Here is a 17901-nt window from a genome sequence, read left to right as displayed (position 1 = left end):
CTGAGCTCCAGCGCAGGGGTGGATTTCAGCAGGGCAGCGCATCGTTCAAGAGACACCAGTTCGCCCTCCAGACATCCCTCCGTCCAACTCGCCCTGCTTCCCTCCCTCCTTTTCCTTTCCATGGTGCTGGTGGGTGTGTGGCGGAGGCGGAGGCGGAGGGGGGACACGGGACACACAAGCGCGAAGAGATTGTTTGCTGTAGCTTTATCCACTACCACCCTGTTGTTAAAGGGGGGGGGGGCTCAAGGAAAAAAAAAACGCCACCCTTGATTTGATTAGCAATTTAAAAAGTACAAAAGCTTCTTCTCTAATCCTCCCCGGTAGAACAATAAAATGGTATCAACCCGCGTTTTCCTTGTGCGGAGAAAAAGAGCAAGGCGGGAGTAGGGGTGGGTGGTGGGTGGGAAGAGAGAATCGCCTTGTTTTTCCATGTGAATCAAAGGGGTTACGGGGTCTCTCCTCAAGGAGAACTGCTCGGCTTCTTCGGACTCAAACCAGTTTTCACGCATTTAGTGTTTTGCGAATTGGAACAGGCGGGTGTCGTTTTCTTCCCCCTCACATGCCTTCGCACAAGCTCTCTCGCCCCCTCCCCCCGTTTCCAGAACCAGGCTCCGTATGCAGGGATTCATGTATTGCCTAAGCTATCTGTGCACGGATGCCAGGAAGTCTCCTGCCAGCAACAGCGAGTGCTGTCAATTCCATCCCCAAGGCACTTAAAAACAAGGGGGAGGAGGAGGTAGCGAGAGAAGGAGAGGGAGGGGAAGAGCGCTTTCACCTTCAAATTCCTCCTCCTCCCAACTCCCTTTGAACCAGCCCTCCTGCTCTGGCTTTCCCACGTCTGTTCGCGGCGATGACTGCGAGCGCGGACTCTGGAGCCCCGGCCATTTGTGCTCCGAAGCGCGCGCCTTCCTAGCCCACCAGGCGCCACTTGCCTTCCACACCCCGCGAGCTCAATAGTTGGCACTACAAATGGCTTCGGAGCCGAGTCATAAACAAAGCATAAGACGGGGGCGGGGGTCAAGAGAGTCCCCCCAAACTGCGCTATTCAGGATCTCATTCGGTACCCTGTCCAGGCCAGCTGTAGCCTTCAAACTCACAAACGCCTAAAAACTCCAGGACTATTTTCCTTTAAATTGTGTGTGTGTGAAAAATTAGTATTTATGTTGTAATTCACGCAGACATATATAATTGGTATATATTGTCTAATTTCCGCACACACACATACATACTGGAATCTACCTGCTACTGATTAACCTCACCTACTCAATTTATTCATCCCTCTGAATCTTGTCTTGTTGTGACACGCTGTTAAAGCCCAAATGAAATACATTTATCAGGGGTGATTAAATATTAAAGAAGATGGGAGCTTAAGGGAAACTGACGTGGCTTAACACATAAAGGCAGTGTTATTATCCATTCTCAGAGACGTTTAATACACTCAGGGGTGAATTGGCCATGGAAAGGATAGGGCAGCTGCCTGAGAGGTGGGTCTCATGAAAGCTACCATTTCCAGGAGTTGATTAGTGCAGCTGGACTGGCTCGCTTGATTGCCACCATACCTTGTCACAATCCTCAGTTTGTTTCTAAATTACACCACTTGAATCCAACTCCTAGGTTTGCAGTAACACTACAAGCTGGAGAGCAGAGTGAGATTTTCTCGGCCTTCTAAGAACAGGTAAATTGGCTCACACACCCATTAGGCTTAGATAATGTAAGACTCTTTGCCCCTAACCCCCAAAGCCCCTTTGGGCAAACACAAAGTTTTGCCTGCATGTTGTAGACTTCTGTTTTCTTTTTCTTTTTCTTCTTCTTCTCCAATATGCTAACTCAAACTCCACAACTACAATTATCCTGAGGTTTGGGGCTGGCTTGTCTGATGGTAGAGAGGGACAGAGGAGACCGAGAAGCCCTACTGACTGTACAGAGTTTACAATGCAGCCCTTTGGACACTGTCTTCATCTGAGCTACTCTGCAAGTTACTTTTGCAGCCAGACTGCCTTTGAAAAACGACCTCTCCTGGGGCTGATTCCCATGCCTCATGTCATCAGAACCACTCCACCTAGTTGTCTAGAATGCCATGCAGTTACTTCCAATGCCAGCATCAGAGGCCTTGATGGAGGTGTGGTTGTAGCATGGGAGATACTCATGAGATCAAGGCAAGCAATATAGTGCAGATTATGGAACTTCAACATGCTTCTACTGAAACATGAAAGCCAGCCTTGGGGAAACGGCTTTGCAGCAAGCAAGCAAGGAAGCATGCTGCAATGGCAAGCTGCATATTGGACCTAAGCTAGCTGAAATGTGAAGGATGTGCCATTTATATTTATTTACTATGAAGAACTGCTCTACCATGTGTGCTGCTCTACCAAACACAGAAGTGCAATTTTGACCCATGGGATTCAGAAAGGAAAGCAAATATTTAATATTTATACACCATTGTGTCAGTAATATCCCGAAACGTGGGCCAGTATTAACATGCATGGCCGATTCCAAGAGGTTTGCCTAAGTCCACCTATTGAGCTCATATTGAACTGTGAATTGACCCATGGGCATTTCTGTTTGTACTCTCAAGCCATTGCATTGCAACTGGACAATGCAATGGAGGGAGAGAGGCCTTAAATGAGTGTTGAAGGTATTAGTGAGCATGGGGAATGAATACAAGCAGAACTTACCCCTTCCTGCAGTGAGTGGAATGATGCATGTGTGTGGAGAGGTTATGGCCCATCCTGGGTGAAGTGAGGTGTCTGTGGACTGGGCTGGCCACTGCCGATTTGGGCAACTGTGGCATCAGGAGCTGCCTTTGCAGAGACATGGAAACCTGCTCATGTCTCTCCTTAGGCAAAGTGCTCAGGCATGAACAGACCACCCAAGGACAACTGCAGCAAAGAAACCCAGGTCAGTACCTTGGGTGGATAAGACCCTAAATTATCTCCCTGCACACATACCCTCCAAAATTTATTCCGTCTTATTGGTTTATGATTTGAATGTACATGTTTTAAAAGTTGTGGCCATTATACTTCATGGGCTTACTCCATCTCTTTTTTCTATCCACAGGGACCTCATTTGAAGGTATTAATGCATGGGTGACCTAGTTTGCCTCTGGAGTCACGTTCAGTAATTGACATTTCCAAGTACAGGTGGGAAAGACTTCCATGTGAACTCAGTGTAGGTGACACCCAAGACTGATGAACAAATGGTAATACCAGCATCTCTATGTTGTTTCCAGAAGGGGAGAGAATAAAACCCATTGACTGAGTGGACTAAAACTTGCTCTACTTTGGATCCAAGCCAAATACCATGATTTTTGCAAACTGTCTCCTGAGTATCTTACTGACATGCTTTCCTTATTTGCCTTATGGGAATGCCTGATGTTAAGACTGACACAGAGCAGGGTTCAATATTGTCAAAAATTCATCTCTCATGAATATGGTTTTGAGCTCCACACTAGGAGAAGGGTAACAAAATCTTATTGGCAGGTCTGGCTTTTCAAAAAAAGGAAAATGAAACAGCAGTCATGAAAACTTGCAGAAAGTTATAGCAGAGAATTGACAGAATAAGGATAATAAATCAAGGCTGCATAATAATGTGACTAGTTAAATTTATTCCACAGCTTCATTGTTCAAAACATACATTTGTGTATGGGGAGTATATTCTTGTGTATTTATTTAGAGGGGTGTATGGGATGTTAGGGGAGGGGGGTCATACTTCTGGCGGGGGACACGTTGTGTTCCTTCTGGGATAGTTTGTCAATCTTTGGTCCCCACCCTGCACTCAGCTCTCACTTGTGGCTCCTAGAAGCTGTCAGCATGAGACAGCAGCAACACCCTGGGAACAGCTTTGACTGGCTGGCTAAACCAGGTGAGGATAGCCATGGGGTGAGCACACTCAGTGAGTTAGGAACTGCCCCTTCATGCCACTGTCTGAGTCAAGATAATGCAACTGTATATTGGTACTTCTGGGGCTCATGCTTTAATCTGTTTATATTCCTTAAATGGAATCTTGGGAAATGTATTCTGTGTGGTGAGTGGCATTCTACCATGGAGAATTCTCAGTAGCACCACAAAAGTTTAATTTTAAATTCCTTGGGGAAAGCTATGTATTAGAAAAGCTATGTATTAGAAAGCAGTTAACTTTAAAGGTTTGCTATTCATATATATCCTAAATAAACTGTGTCAAAATTAAATTATTTTAATGCCGCAACACTTGAATTCTGTTTGATTTGAAGAAGGCACAATTTATTTCTTAGGGATGGTTTAGCTGTCACCACAATATGTTTGAAACTTTCAAGATATCTGGCCACAATAATGGCACCAGACTTGTCCTCCTCCCTATTCCCCCCCCCAAAAAAAACCCCTATCCAATCATGCTTCCTTTTGTTCTTTGAACTTCCCTGAGGTTCCTCTATTGAGTCACTGGCTCAGGCTTGTAACTCTGACCTCAAACCACAAAAGCAGCAGCAAATACTCAATGCTCCCAGTTGGAGCCATCAGCTTTTACAAGAGAGGCAGAGCTGCTGCCCTGAAGGAATGCCCCTTGTTGGTTTATGGGGAACAGCCTGCCACAGCAGTATGTCATATTGGTCTCATTGCAGAGCATCACACAGGATGCTGTATTTGCTGAACATTTATTTGCTGTACAAAGATGTAACAACATGTGATAGCATGTGTCTCACCCTTTTATCAGGGCAACTCTGCTTGCTTATTTGGACCTAGGATTTAGCCTTGGAACCAATTAAGTTATTGATAAAGAGGACAATATCCTGTTTCCTATTGGGAATGTTTTCCTAATTATTCCTTCTTTTGTTATGATGTTATATTGTTATAAAGCAAGGTGTATGTGTTTTTGTGTAATAGTTATAAAGTGGCACATCTACCAATATTACTTGCTGGTTCTATGTCAAGTTAAAAATTAAAAATGCTTTAGCTAAATTTATTTGCCCAGGTTGACCAGTTTCAGAATGGTGCAGTACAATTCTCAGCTAGGGCGACTTCTGTGACTCTAGCATCATCCTGATACAATTTTAATTCTTTCAGGATTGCGTTTTTATTGTTGTGAACTACCTTAGAGGCAGAAGATGGCATATAAATGTATTTCCTTATGTCCGATAATATATTCAATATATGAATATTTGAAAATGATCCCTGTTTATGAGGACTTTGAGTCTCAGGACTGCCTATCTATATGATGAGGTTTTAGCAAAATGAATGCCAAGTTATTTCCCATTCATCATACATAATCAAAGCATCTTCTTTTGAGATTAACCTTCTCTTTTGGAGATATTGCAGTCACCTAGCACTGGATGTACTGTATATTGTGCATGAGAAAACACTGCATTCCTCAAGGTTGCTCATCCTACTCCTATTTCTGGTCCATTCATTAGCAATTTGACAGCCTGTGTTATCACAAGCCGACAACAAAGCAATACAGTAAAATTATTAATAAACAGAAGAGTAAAAGCATGCAATGCCCTGAAAGCCAGAGTTTACATACAATGACAAAATAAATAAGGTTCTGAGCATGAGCATATTTAATTCTTCGGTTCCTCAGTGACTGAGCACTCCCCTTCTCCAAATCCCCAGTACTGGAGTGCTCATTCAGTTCCATCCTTTTGTCAAATGTTACTTTTTATTTTTATTTATTTGAGTTTACATGCTGGTTATGCACTCCCCTGTTGGGCTAAGTCTGCACTTGAAACAATAATTCAGCCCCATTCAGGACCCACATTTTAGATTGAGATGAGACCTGGTGCTTTAAAACGTTACCTCTGAGCATCTTTGAGCAGCAAGAATCAAGCACAAAGATGGCAGTGCCAAAATTGATCACAGAGTTATGATCAGGCCGCACACGATGCACTTGCAGCCACATTTTTTAGATAGCATGCCCATGCATGAGTCTTAAGTCTTGTTGAAATATATGCTGCAAATGTCATATTAACTGCAGTGCTATTTTGTATAATTAAAAATAATGATTACTGAGAATGTGCCAGGGTACTACTGTAAAATACTATTCATGTAGCAATGCACTTATCACATAATGTACACCAATTACCACATTATTCTCCTCTGATGAATCCTTGCCAATATAAGAAAAAAAGGATTTGTTTATTACTGAGTGGATTGTTATTCCCTCACTCACATTGGTGACTCCTGATTCCAGTTACTAATTAACTGAGTAATTGCACACCAGTGTGCTTACAGGATATAAAGCCTACTCTTATGTGCTATGGGCTTACTTTAGTGATGCAGGATGGTGCAGAAAACTCCCACTATTGTCAGATAGTTATGGAAATTTATGCACAGGAAGACTGACCACAAAATATTTCTCCTTAACAACACATTTAGAGAAACAATTACGCCATCTTTGATTTTCACATCAAACACCACTTGGCCAGATGCTATGTGTAAACATGGAAGGAAGACACAGGATCTGCCTTGTTGAGAAAAGAGCTTTCTTTCAATCTGTCTTTGGAAAGGGCAGGCCAGGATCTTGCCTCAGGATGGTACTCTTACTTCACTCCTTTCGTCAGAAAGAGAACCTTTGTTCTCCTTACTGGAATTCAGCTAGTCAGAATATTGGAAACAGATTCAAAACCTCAGTCATTTCACATCCTTTACTCTTCCAGTGCACACCATTGCTATAGGGTAGAGAAGGGATGGGGGAGGTCCCTCTGATCCTCCAGACTTTATGGGACTTCAACTCCTATCAGCCCCAGTCAGTATGGCCAATAGTCAGGGATGATGGGAGTTGGTAGTCCAGCAACACCTAGATGGCCACAGGTTCCCCATCCTTGGTACACAGTTCAGTGAAGAGTGTGCTTATGGTGTACTGAAGCCCACTGAAATCAATAAACTCAAACAGGCCTAACTCTATGTTGAATCATGGTCATTGAGATGAATCTCACAGCCAGTTGCAAGGGAATTTGTGTAAGGGGAATCTTCACATTCCTCCTTCCGGCCACAGCAGCTAATAACATTTTCTCTGAAAAGTTCATATCAATGCATTTTAAACTCCCAAGTGACTCATTTGATTAGCATCTTTCTTATGCTTCATTTAAACAAGGGGGGAAATACTGAATATATGAAATGAACAAATACGAAAATATGGATATAAATATTCTGCCATTCAAATACCCATTGAGTCTGTACAGTTTGGATTACGGACTGCAGTTGAAATCAGACAGATTAGCAATTATATTTTCCCTTCTCAAGTATATAGGAGGATTTCAGCATTTTGGTTAATGTAACTAAACACCCTCTGGATGTGTACGTTTGCCAATAAAACAAAAACAAAAAGCCCTGAGATTTTCTCTTCCTGATCTCTAAATCAAAAATTAATCCCATTTAAATATTATTTTTGCAAAACAAATGTGTATCTGGGCTAGAAACCAATTTTTAACCCAATGAGATTTGAAGCTGCTCAGGAAATAAACCTTAGGAAAAGAAACTCAACTCCATAGGATTTATCACAGTAACACTAAAGTAATGAGCATATGCTATGTATTGCAGTAGCTCAGTTATAATGCCTGGACAGCCAAACAAGATCTTCATACCAGCTTTGATGCCTTCTATTCTGTATTAAATAGGTAGATATTTCCCCCTGGACTTATGTAAAATTCATGAGGTGTGGATTTAGTATTGACATGGAACACTGGAAAGCAAGTGATTGACGCTGTAGGGGGAGAGCACATTCTGAACTATAATTTGGCCATTTTTCTATCTTCATTCATTCCAGAGATAAACTATATACATTTTGCCTGGTTCAAAGACATTATGAGGCTGATGACAGATACTGAGACCCACTGGTGCCAAACTGTGGATCCAAGCAATTATGACACCAAGGTCACACACAAAAAGCACATTTGTGTTCCACAGGAGATATCAGGATTCAGACATCTTGGGCCAATAAACAAATGGTTTACTGGACTGGAAGTGAGTTGTGTTACTATATTTCCTTGACTTTCCCTTTTTCTTGTCCCTTCATGCATTTGGCTTCAGCTATTTCCTGGTTCTTTAAGCCATGGTCTCCTGCAGTGTTTGAACTGGGAGACTATAGCTTAAGCTGGCCAGGTGCGGAGACAGTTGTCTCCTTTTGTGAATGGAAGCTCCTACCATTAATGGAATGAAAAATTAGGACCCAAGGCTATGAATCTACAAAGACGCTAAAGTTACGGGATATCTAATTCACATTAAGGCTGCAGTCCTGTATACACTACTGGCATCCAACTGAAGACAATGGGTGTAATTAAACTAAGCTGTTGTGTGCGCAGAACTGTGTCCACTCATTAAATGGGACTTCTCCCTTCTTCTCCACATGCACTGCGTGCCCCTTAAATCTGCTATGGGGATTATGGGGACCCCCCTCAGAACAGGCTTAAGGGGCACATGGGGAGGAGCAAGACCGTAGCTAGGGGGTCGTGAGGTGGACCCCCACCAGGGGTGCAGGTGATGCCCCCCCACAAAATTGGCTGAAAAATATGTCCATAAATAAACAGTGGTACCTCGGGTTAAGTACTTAATTCATTCTGAAGGTCCGTTCTTAACCTGAAACTGTTCTTAACCTGAAGCACCACTTTAGCTAATGGGTCCTCCAGCTGCTGCCGCGCCACCGGAACACAATTTCTGTTCTCATCCTGAAGCAAAGTTCTTAACCTGATGCAATATTTCTGGGTTAGTGGAGTCTGTAACCTGAAGTGTATGTAACCTGAAGCGTATGTAACCCGAGGTACCACTGTAAATATATCGATTATTGCCTCAGAAGAAATGGTTTTAAATAGGGGGAGAATTGAATGGGGGGGGGGTTGGAGGAGAGGCAGAATGATGAGCTATTTTGTCCATGGCTAGGGGGTGCAATCTGGACGGTTCTGCCAAGGGCGCAAGATCACCTAGCTACGGCTCTGAGTAGGAGAGCGGGGGAAAGTCCCACTGCATGAATGGATCTCATTCCCTCTATGGGCATGTCCCCTACATTGAATTCCACTCAATGGGGTTTAAGCTAATAGTGTACAGTATGGAATTTGTGCCTTAGACTGCAATCTTATATTCACAAAAAATCTAGGCAGTCTACATAGAATAATATAATATAATTATCAATGCTACATAGATAATACACAATTATGCTTCTGAACAGGCATAGATAGGGTTGTGATGTTAAGCTGTTTTGACTAAATCCCTCAAACCAAAGCAGTGCCATTGTCTTGAGGATTGCACTGTTTGGATGCTTTAAAAAGCACGCCTTCCTGAGAACACGCTGAGTTGAGAATCTATATTTTATCTCCTTTGCAAATTCACCTTTGAATTTAGGGACATTTCAGATGTTTTAATCCAGGGGTGGTTAGAAGGCAGATGGTGATGTACCATTAGATCACTGAGTGATTTGGTGCAGATCAGCAGGGCTTCTAACTCTCAGCTGTTTAACAATAAGAACAACAAAAAAGTTGCTGAGATGAAAAGAGCAGAAGGGTGGGAAAACCAGAAGTGTGCTTCTGTGTGACCAGATCAAGAGTTCTGTCCTGAACTGGATGGGGATAAGCATGTGCATGGAAGCACTCTTTTCCTTGATTCTGTGTTGCCTCTAACACTATTTTGCCCCTGGCTCCGTTTGGTAGATTTCAGGGTTTTATGAAAGAAAAAGAAGGGCTGGTATCCAATGAAATAGTTCCACTAGTGCAAGGTCTTCTGGCTGCACAATGGAACTTCCTACCCCTCTCTTCTCTCTGCATGCTCTCATGTGTACTCCCTAGTTCTATTCCGGGTTCCCCCCAACCCTTTGGCACAGATTTGGGGAGGGGGCATGGAAGAAGGCCAAAGGAAGGGGGAGTTCTGTTGCACAAATTAAAATCCTTGCGCTAATGGAACTGCTTCACTGGATACGGTCCAGGGTAGTTCCTTCAAGCCTGAAGTCTACCCACTCTTGCTTTTAATCTATAGATTATAGGTGATGAAGGGTTTTTGGTGATTTTCTCCCAACGTGTACCATGGCCTCTAGTCATGTGCTGCCTTATTAAAGTACTTATTGCCACAGGCCTAAAATAGAAACGTCAAAAACTCTTCCTGGAAATTAAAAATTGTGTGTTTGCCAATGATTGGTGAAAGACTGCTGCTGCTGTTAATTTTTCCATAAATGACAGGGATATTTAAAAATGCTACATAGGGTCACTATAAACTTTGGCAGCGTGGGCAAGCCACTAATCTTTTACATGTAGCCTTGGACAGTTGGGGTGCAGAATAAGTAATAAATAGGCATATGCTAAACACTGAGGACAGAAAGGCTAATGTATTTCATTTCCATATACTTTATCATAGACTTTCTGTAGACAGGATCTTCCTTCTCCCCATAGCCTGGGCACTCCATACTTCCATGGCATATGAAGTAGGAGTGCACAGCAGTTTCAGTGAATCCTGAGCCAAATCAGGGTGCTTTGGAGCAATTCAGAGCTTGGCCAAGCTGATATAGGATTTGTATGAGGCAACATAAACTGAAGCAGGGACCACCAGAAAAACTTGTTGATGCCTTGGCAATTCGGACCGAAAACAAGAGCAAAACAAACCAATCAACAAAGACACTGCTAAAAGCAAAAAATGAACATCTCTAAGCTCATCATATCAAGAAGAGGCTGGGGTGCAGCGAGGGAAAGATCTGCAGAAGGGGGCCTTACTGTTGTGAGCATAACTCGTCTTCAACAGAGTTTTGTATTTAGATGCTCACCTGTTTGGGTCCCTGCTCTCTTAATACCAAACTTATGAAAGGTGCTTGCTCAGTAGATCTGTGGCCTGGTTCCCCAGCCTGCTGTGGTATGCTGCACTCATTTCTCATTCCTGGTTTCTGCTGCAGGAACAAATGGATGATGCTCCTGAGAATAATCACTTCTATTGTTTTGTTTTTTAAAAAATGCTGCTGGTAGTGAACACTGGTCACTATCAAGTTTCAGAGTGATGTCATAAATCTTTACTCAGGTTTGAAGTCCCACTGAACTAAAGGGGGCTTACTTCTGAGATAACACACATAAGGTGGAATTGGGCTGTCCGTGATGTTAGTCTCCTGTGCCACAAGGGATGGAAGAAGGGCTGTAGCTCAGTGGTAGAGCATCTGCCTTCCACACCCCAGGTTCAATGGTTCAATCTACAGCATCACTTGGTGTACCTGGGAAAGACCCCTGCCATGAACCATAGAAAGCTGCTGCCCCTCAATGTAGTCCAGGGTTTCCCAAACTTGGGTCTCCAGCTGTTTTTGGAGTACAACTCCCATGACCCCAGTGGTCAGGGATGATGGGAATTGTATTTTTTTTATAAAATTTTTATTGGTTTTTCACATTTTATAAAGACATAACACACACATAAAAGACAAAGACAAAAACATGTATAATTTCAAAAATCTTACTTTCTTAACTTAGGTCCTTGACTTCCCCCCACCCCCCCTTCATACATCCCAATTCCCATAATTATGTCAGCAAGTTGTTATTTTCCCTCCTTACCATGTTAATATTATATCTTTTATGAAAAATTAAGTTCTTTCCTAAGTTGGACTCAGATTCCCTTCCATCGATTTCCCATTTTTTATTAAACATAAATCATATTAACTAAACCCAAAAGTCATAAGTGTTTTTTTTAAAAAAAATCTGTTTTCCCCCCCTCCCATCCCCGGTTTCCGTCCCTTCCCAAATACATGTCCACTATAACAGTTCTTAGCCTGGATTCCTCACATCCGAGGCCTTCAAATCTCTTTCAGTCCCTCTCCGCCGGTTTTGTTGGTAGTCCTTTATGTTGGTCTTCGGATCTCGAAGGAGTTCTGTCCCCATCAAGCCAGGTTTTCGTCCCACAAGAGAACTTAAAGACAACTGCTGCAAAAGTTCCACCAATCCTTCATATTCAGAATCAGTATGGAGGCCCCAATCATATTTCTTCTTTCTTTTAAGTTCTTGAATTCCAAGTACTCCGGGGGCCTCCTCCTTCATCTTTCGCATCTTTTGCAGATTTGTAATCCAAGTAATCCAAGGGTCTTCTTGTTTATAATCCACTTGTATAGGCTTCTGGACGGTGCTTTCCATCTGTACTTTCTCCTTTCCTTGTTTAGTCTCCTTCAGTTCTTGAGATATCTCTGCCAATTCAGCTGCAGATTTTTTCTCATTCGAATCCTCAATACATTCAGCAGAGCTGTTTATTCCCGAAGTCAAGGTCATGAGTTGTTTATTCATAGCCAGACTCTGCTCTTGTAAAATTCCCACAAAGTGAAACATTCTTTCTATCTCAGCTAGTAAAATTCCATCCGCAGCCATTGTAATGCCTCAGAATTCCCCCTAGAGGGAATCTGGTTACTTAGTAATCTTTTCCCAACAATCCTTTACTTCGTTATTTGTTTCTTTGTTTCCAATCACTTTAATTCAATTGTATCGCATTCAGTCCAGAGAGGTCTTAAATAACAAGCTTTTTCACTTTAAATTGCCCGTTTGACAGCTTTTGACAGCTGTCAAACTCCTTTCCTCTTCAGCAGGCTCAGAGGGGGGACGCTCCCGGGCCTGGGAGGGGGTTTGCATACAACAAGAAAAAAACTTCTAAAAATCCACTCTTACACTCCAGCTCCAGACTTCTTTTATCAAATCGTGAAAGTTAATGTCTTTTTAACTCACCCCAAAAGGGTAGGCTCTCCAACTTAGTTCTCCTGCTATTGCTTTAAATCGTCTGCAGGAGGGGGGGTGCGGACTTCCCTTTGACACATCCCCCGGTCGTACCAAATTCGCAGATAGATATTTTAAAGTCCGAATTCCAATCTACTCACGGGTTGCTTCTTTTTCAGGTCCGAATTTAAGGAAAAAAGTCAGCGCTCTTCAGCCATGGCACACGGCTCCGCTCCGCTGGGATAGCGGTCTACTCCCAGCACCACGCCACTCTCCGTACCCTCTCCGAAGCCTTTAAAAAGGCTCTTCGTGGGTCGGGGGCGCTTAAGGTGCCCACCGAGTCACCAGGTCCGCAGGCATCCGCGCCTGCGGTTTTTGAGGGTCTCCGCGTCGCCGTCGCGGCAAGACCCGTCCCCAGCGGAGCCGATTCCCTCCGGAGCTCGGAGGGAATCCACCATTGGCTGTTCGCGCCAACCCGGAAGTCCGGGATGATGGGAATTGTAGTCCAAAAACAGCTGGAGACCCAAGTTTGGGAAACCTCGAGTAGACTATGCTGAGCTGAATGGACCATCAACTTGATTTGGTATAAGACAACTTCCTACAAAAACCTCAGACACTTGCTTATAGTTCTCTGAACCAGTCCCAACACAAACATGGTGTTAAAACACGCTATTAACATATTAATACTAGTAAAACAACTAAATATTAATACAAAATAGTAAGCATGATTCTTTTTCCATATCCTTAAGAGTCTCCAACAAAGCCAATGGTATGAGGTCTTTGCATTATGAAGCCCTGGTTTATTCCTCTGCAACACAAGGTAGAAATGTAGCTGAAATGGGTAGGTGCAAGATTTAGACCAGTGTTTTCCAAACTTGGATCTCCAACTGTTTTTGAACTGCAGTTCCCATCATCCCTGACCACTGGCTCTGCTAGCTAAGGATAATGGGAGTTGAAGTCCAAAACCAACTGGAGAGGTAAATACTGATTTAGACTAATCACATATTAATTAGATTTATAAAATAATTTAAGTGCATGACATGGATATCAACACTAAAGAGAATCAGCCAAAGCCATAAATCAAGTGTCAATTGAGCTACATAATACTAAAATGCTGTTTACAACTAGGAGTGCCTCATCTAGCCCATCAACACCAAGTTTAAAGAATGTGCTTCTAGAAAGTATTGAGGCTCTATCTTGGGAGTGTCTCCGGGATAAGAAATTCCCACATTTGTGAAGTTGACTTTCTACATGTGCTTGTGGAGTGGAGTGGACTTGTAAACTCAATGCATTCAAAAGATTGTTCTTGAAGATCATGATGGAAAATAAGTCACATAGCAGTCTTTAACTGATCAAGATATGCTGAGCAGTGAATTCCTTTCCCCTGCCACCTGAGAAGGATTCTGACTGGATGTTTGCAACTCTTTTATGATCCTTTATGATCCTTCACACTACACCAAAAGAAGACGGAAAAAAGAGCTACAGCTGGAGCAAGGAAACAAACCCACAACCCGTTGATTGAAGTGCTCAGTGACAGACTGAGAAGGATATGAATTGCTATATTTGAAAGCTCCTTCATCTCTGTGGAATACCCTAAATCTGCCAATTTTTTTGACTATCAACTGCTACATTTAGTTCAAAACATCCATCAAAGGACTGTGCAACAATGTATTCAGTGCTGCGAGAAAGCAATCCATTACACTGCTAAATGGCTCTGTATTTAACATTTGCACAGGCATAACTGCTTAAGATGCTATGATAATCACCAAATGACAACAGTATGTTCAGTGTCACATCAAGTTTTGGCTTTAGGGTCGAAACAGACGCAACAGGAAGGTCTCTGATCAGATCTCCTGGCTTCCATCCCCACTTTGAGGCAGCTGTGAGGGCTGCTAATTTGATCAGGGAAACAGTACTGGGGTAGGAGGGTTATTCCTCTCTTCAAAACCATTTCCATGATCTACATCTACTCCCAAACCTCCTGTTAGACCCATGTGGAGAAATGCAGATACTAGCACCAAGCCTCTAGTTTTCAAAAGGCAAATAAAAGAAAAAAGGAGGTGATCCTCAAACAGGTGTAAAGAATAAATGAATAAGTTGTCCAATGCAGTTTGATAAAATCTTCATCAGGAGTGATGCCTATAACGTATCCTAGAACCAAAATAAATATTGTGCTGGTCTGGATACTTTGGAAGGACATTTCTGCCCCAGCATATCAAATTAGAAGTATGTTGAGCAAATTAATAAAGCTTACATCTGTCTTAGGCAGCTGCATGAGGGTCACCTCATTCTGATGTTGCTTTCCTCTATCTTCTACTTTCACAATACAGCATTGTGGGGTGGTTTAGAGCAGAGAAAGTGCATTTGGGTGGAAGCCCTAACACCACTCCCAGCATTGCTTTCTGGTCAAATTGGCAGTCTTTCGGCTATGCTGAAGTAAAGACAACATATTAGAAGATTCAATCACAGATATCCTGCATTGCATCTGTTTGGGCCATTTATTCCAACACAACTTGGAGTTTACTTTTCAACAAGACTGGAGCTAACTTCTAACAACAACAACAACAACAACAACAATTTTATTATTTATATGCCGCCCATCTGACTGGGTTGCCCCAGCCACGCTGGGCAGCTCCCTCAAAAATATTAAAAACATAAAAATACCCATACTTAGGTTTGCGCAGTAAAACTGAACATGTAAAAAGTCTACACTTCAATGGGGATCAGTCTCTGCGCAGAAGTAACTGAACTGCGTTCTTTCTTGTTGTGCAAGCAATTGACATTCTCCTGCATTCTCCTGATACATAGTGGTTTGTGAGAGTGCCATAAAAATGCAGAATGCAATTAATTTATATTAGGTTACTTTCTTCGGAATTATATTTGGATTACTTAATATATGGAGTTTATTATCCTGAATAAATTTTCCCGAGCACTCAATAATGATGAATATAGAATAGTTATTGAGGAAGGCAGAGGGGAGTCAACATCTCTGAGACATGTCCTCCTACCTAGCTAGGTGGTGGTGCCACCTGATGATTAAGGACAAGTCACTTCTCTAAAACTGACTGCAAAAATTAGAGGATTCTTACCAAAGAAACATGGCAGCAAACCCAAAATCACAAAACATGCTCACACACCAGAAAACAAAAATCCATTATAGGCCATAACAGGCCTATAAAAACAAACTAGCGCACATCAACTGGATTGCATGCCTGTAAAACAGAACTAAAAACCGTAAGTTATATAGAGGGAGAAATTATAAGGAATGCATCTCAGGGAACCTAACCCACATATTCCTGTTGTCCAGAATGAAGCATGGTTTCAATGAAACCTGTGGTGGGAGGCTGCCCTCAAGGACATGAATTAACAAGAATGATAACATCCCCACTTTCTCTGAGGAAAGGTAAGAGAACAACCATCCTCTGAGATGAATAATGGCAAGTCTGCTCACAGGGAGGTAGCTCAGGTAAAGATGGAGATAGTGGCCAGCACTTTCAGAGATGCTGATGAAGTTTCACAGAGTTTGTGCTACCCAATCTATACTCCCATGTCACATATGACCTTGGGAGCCCTCTCACCCTCTGAAGGAATGACTGCTGAAGAGGACAGTGCTGCAATATAAAATGTTAAGTGGAGGAGGACAAAGATGAAGGAGAGGACTTGAGCCAATGTGGTGCAGTTGATAAGGTGTTGGACTAGGATGTGGGAAAACAGGGTTCAAATCCCCATTGAGCCATAAAGTTAATTGGGTGATCCTAGGCCAGTGACTATTCTTCAGCCTAACCTACCTCAGAGGGTTGTTGTGAGGATCAAATGGGGAGGAGGAGAACCATGCACACTGCCTTCAGCTATCTGGGTGAAAGACAGGATTGTCAATGTAGCAAATAAGTGGGGGAAGCCCACCATCTTGAGCTAAAAGGGGCGGGGATGCATAACAAGTAGATTGTGAAAGGGGAGAGTTAATTTGAAGCTGGCTGTATGAAAACAACAACAGCAACAACAAAGGGAGACATGCAAGAAAAGGTAGTAGTATAATCCCGCCCCTAACAGGAATGCCCATATTCAGGGCTTGCAGGGCAAGGGGACATTTCAGGAAGCAGAAAAAAAAAAAAAGGGAAACCCTTTTCTTTCCTGCTCTCTGAAAGTCTTTCCCTATTATAAAGATAAAGGTAAAGGGATCCCTGGCCATTAGGTCCAGTCGTGGCAGACTCTGGGGTTACGGCGCTCATCTCGCTTTATTGGCTGAGGGAGCCAGCGTACAGCTTCTGGGTCATGTGGCCAGCATGACTAAGCCGCTTCTGGTGAACCAGAGCAGCACACGGAAACGCCGTTTACCTTCCTGCTGGAGAGGTACCTATTTATCTACTTTGACATGCTTTTGAACTGCTAGGTTGGCAGGCGCAGGGACCGAGCAATGGGAGCTCACCCCGTTGCGGGGATTCGAACCGCCGACCTTCTGATCGGCAAGCCCTAGGCTCTGTGGTTTAACCCACAGCGCCACCCGCGTCCCTATTATACTTAGTGCTAAATAGCTCAGGTTCAGGGCTGACTGCTTTGATCAACCTGATGCATATGGGACGACATGAGTGTATGAGCCCTCTCCTCAATTATGAACTCCAGCAATTGGTAGAGTTTGGAGACAAGAAATAGTCATCCTAGCTAGTGCTCATGGATAGCCTCCAGGTGTTTGTCTAATCCCCCTTTAAAACTATTCAAGTTGGTGGACATGTCCACATCTTGTGGTAGCAAATTCCATTGACTAACTATGCGTTGTGTAAAAAACAGTACTTTCTTTAGTGTGTCCTGAGTCTGGGACTGAACTTTGGGGTCCGATCCAGAGAAGAACTCTAAACAGGCTCTGGGGTTTTATAGCATTCTAGTAACAGTTTAATCACTGCAAGGAAAAGATTTCATTAATTGGGAGAGGGAGTTTATCAGAAACGTTAGTTGTTCATTCTGCTCACGTAGAAGTCAAATTCTTATTGATTTCCATGAATCCTAAATTAGGCCACCGTAGCAGCTCGGCTCTGCAGCTTTCTGTTAATACCTCCAGACAGATATGGTAGAATTGCTTGCTTTCACAAAGTGCTGCATTGTCAAATGTTTGTATTCCCACCCCCTCCACCCCAAAAGGGAAAGCTATTGTACTGTTAAATATTTGTTGTATTTCCAGTAGTGGGTTTAAGAAATGGCATAGAAGCAGAACTGTACCCGTTTATATTCAGAAATCATCTACACCATGCTGCCCGAAGGCTAAATTCATACAAAAATATGATTCTGCCTTCCAAAAC

At 42.8% G+C, this 17901-nt stretch overlaps 1 protein-coding gene across 5 annotated transcripts in view; it reads right to left on the bottom strand.

Moving 5' to 3' along the window:
* ADGRB3 (adhesion G protein-coupled receptor B3) overlaps nt 1-17901 on the bottom strand; it is a 466862-nt gene that overhangs the window by 112561 nt on the left and 336400 nt on the right. The gene's annotated exons all lie outside the window — the stretch shown is intronic.

This window comes from Podarcis bocagei (assembly GCF_964188305.1).
Source record: "Podarcis bocagei genome assembly, chromosome: 3".
Lineage (NCBI taxonomy): Eukaryota > Metazoa > Chordata > Lepidosauria > Squamata > Lacertidae > Podarcis > Podarcis bocagei.
This window is presented reverse-complemented; position numbering and strand designations above follow the sequence as displayed.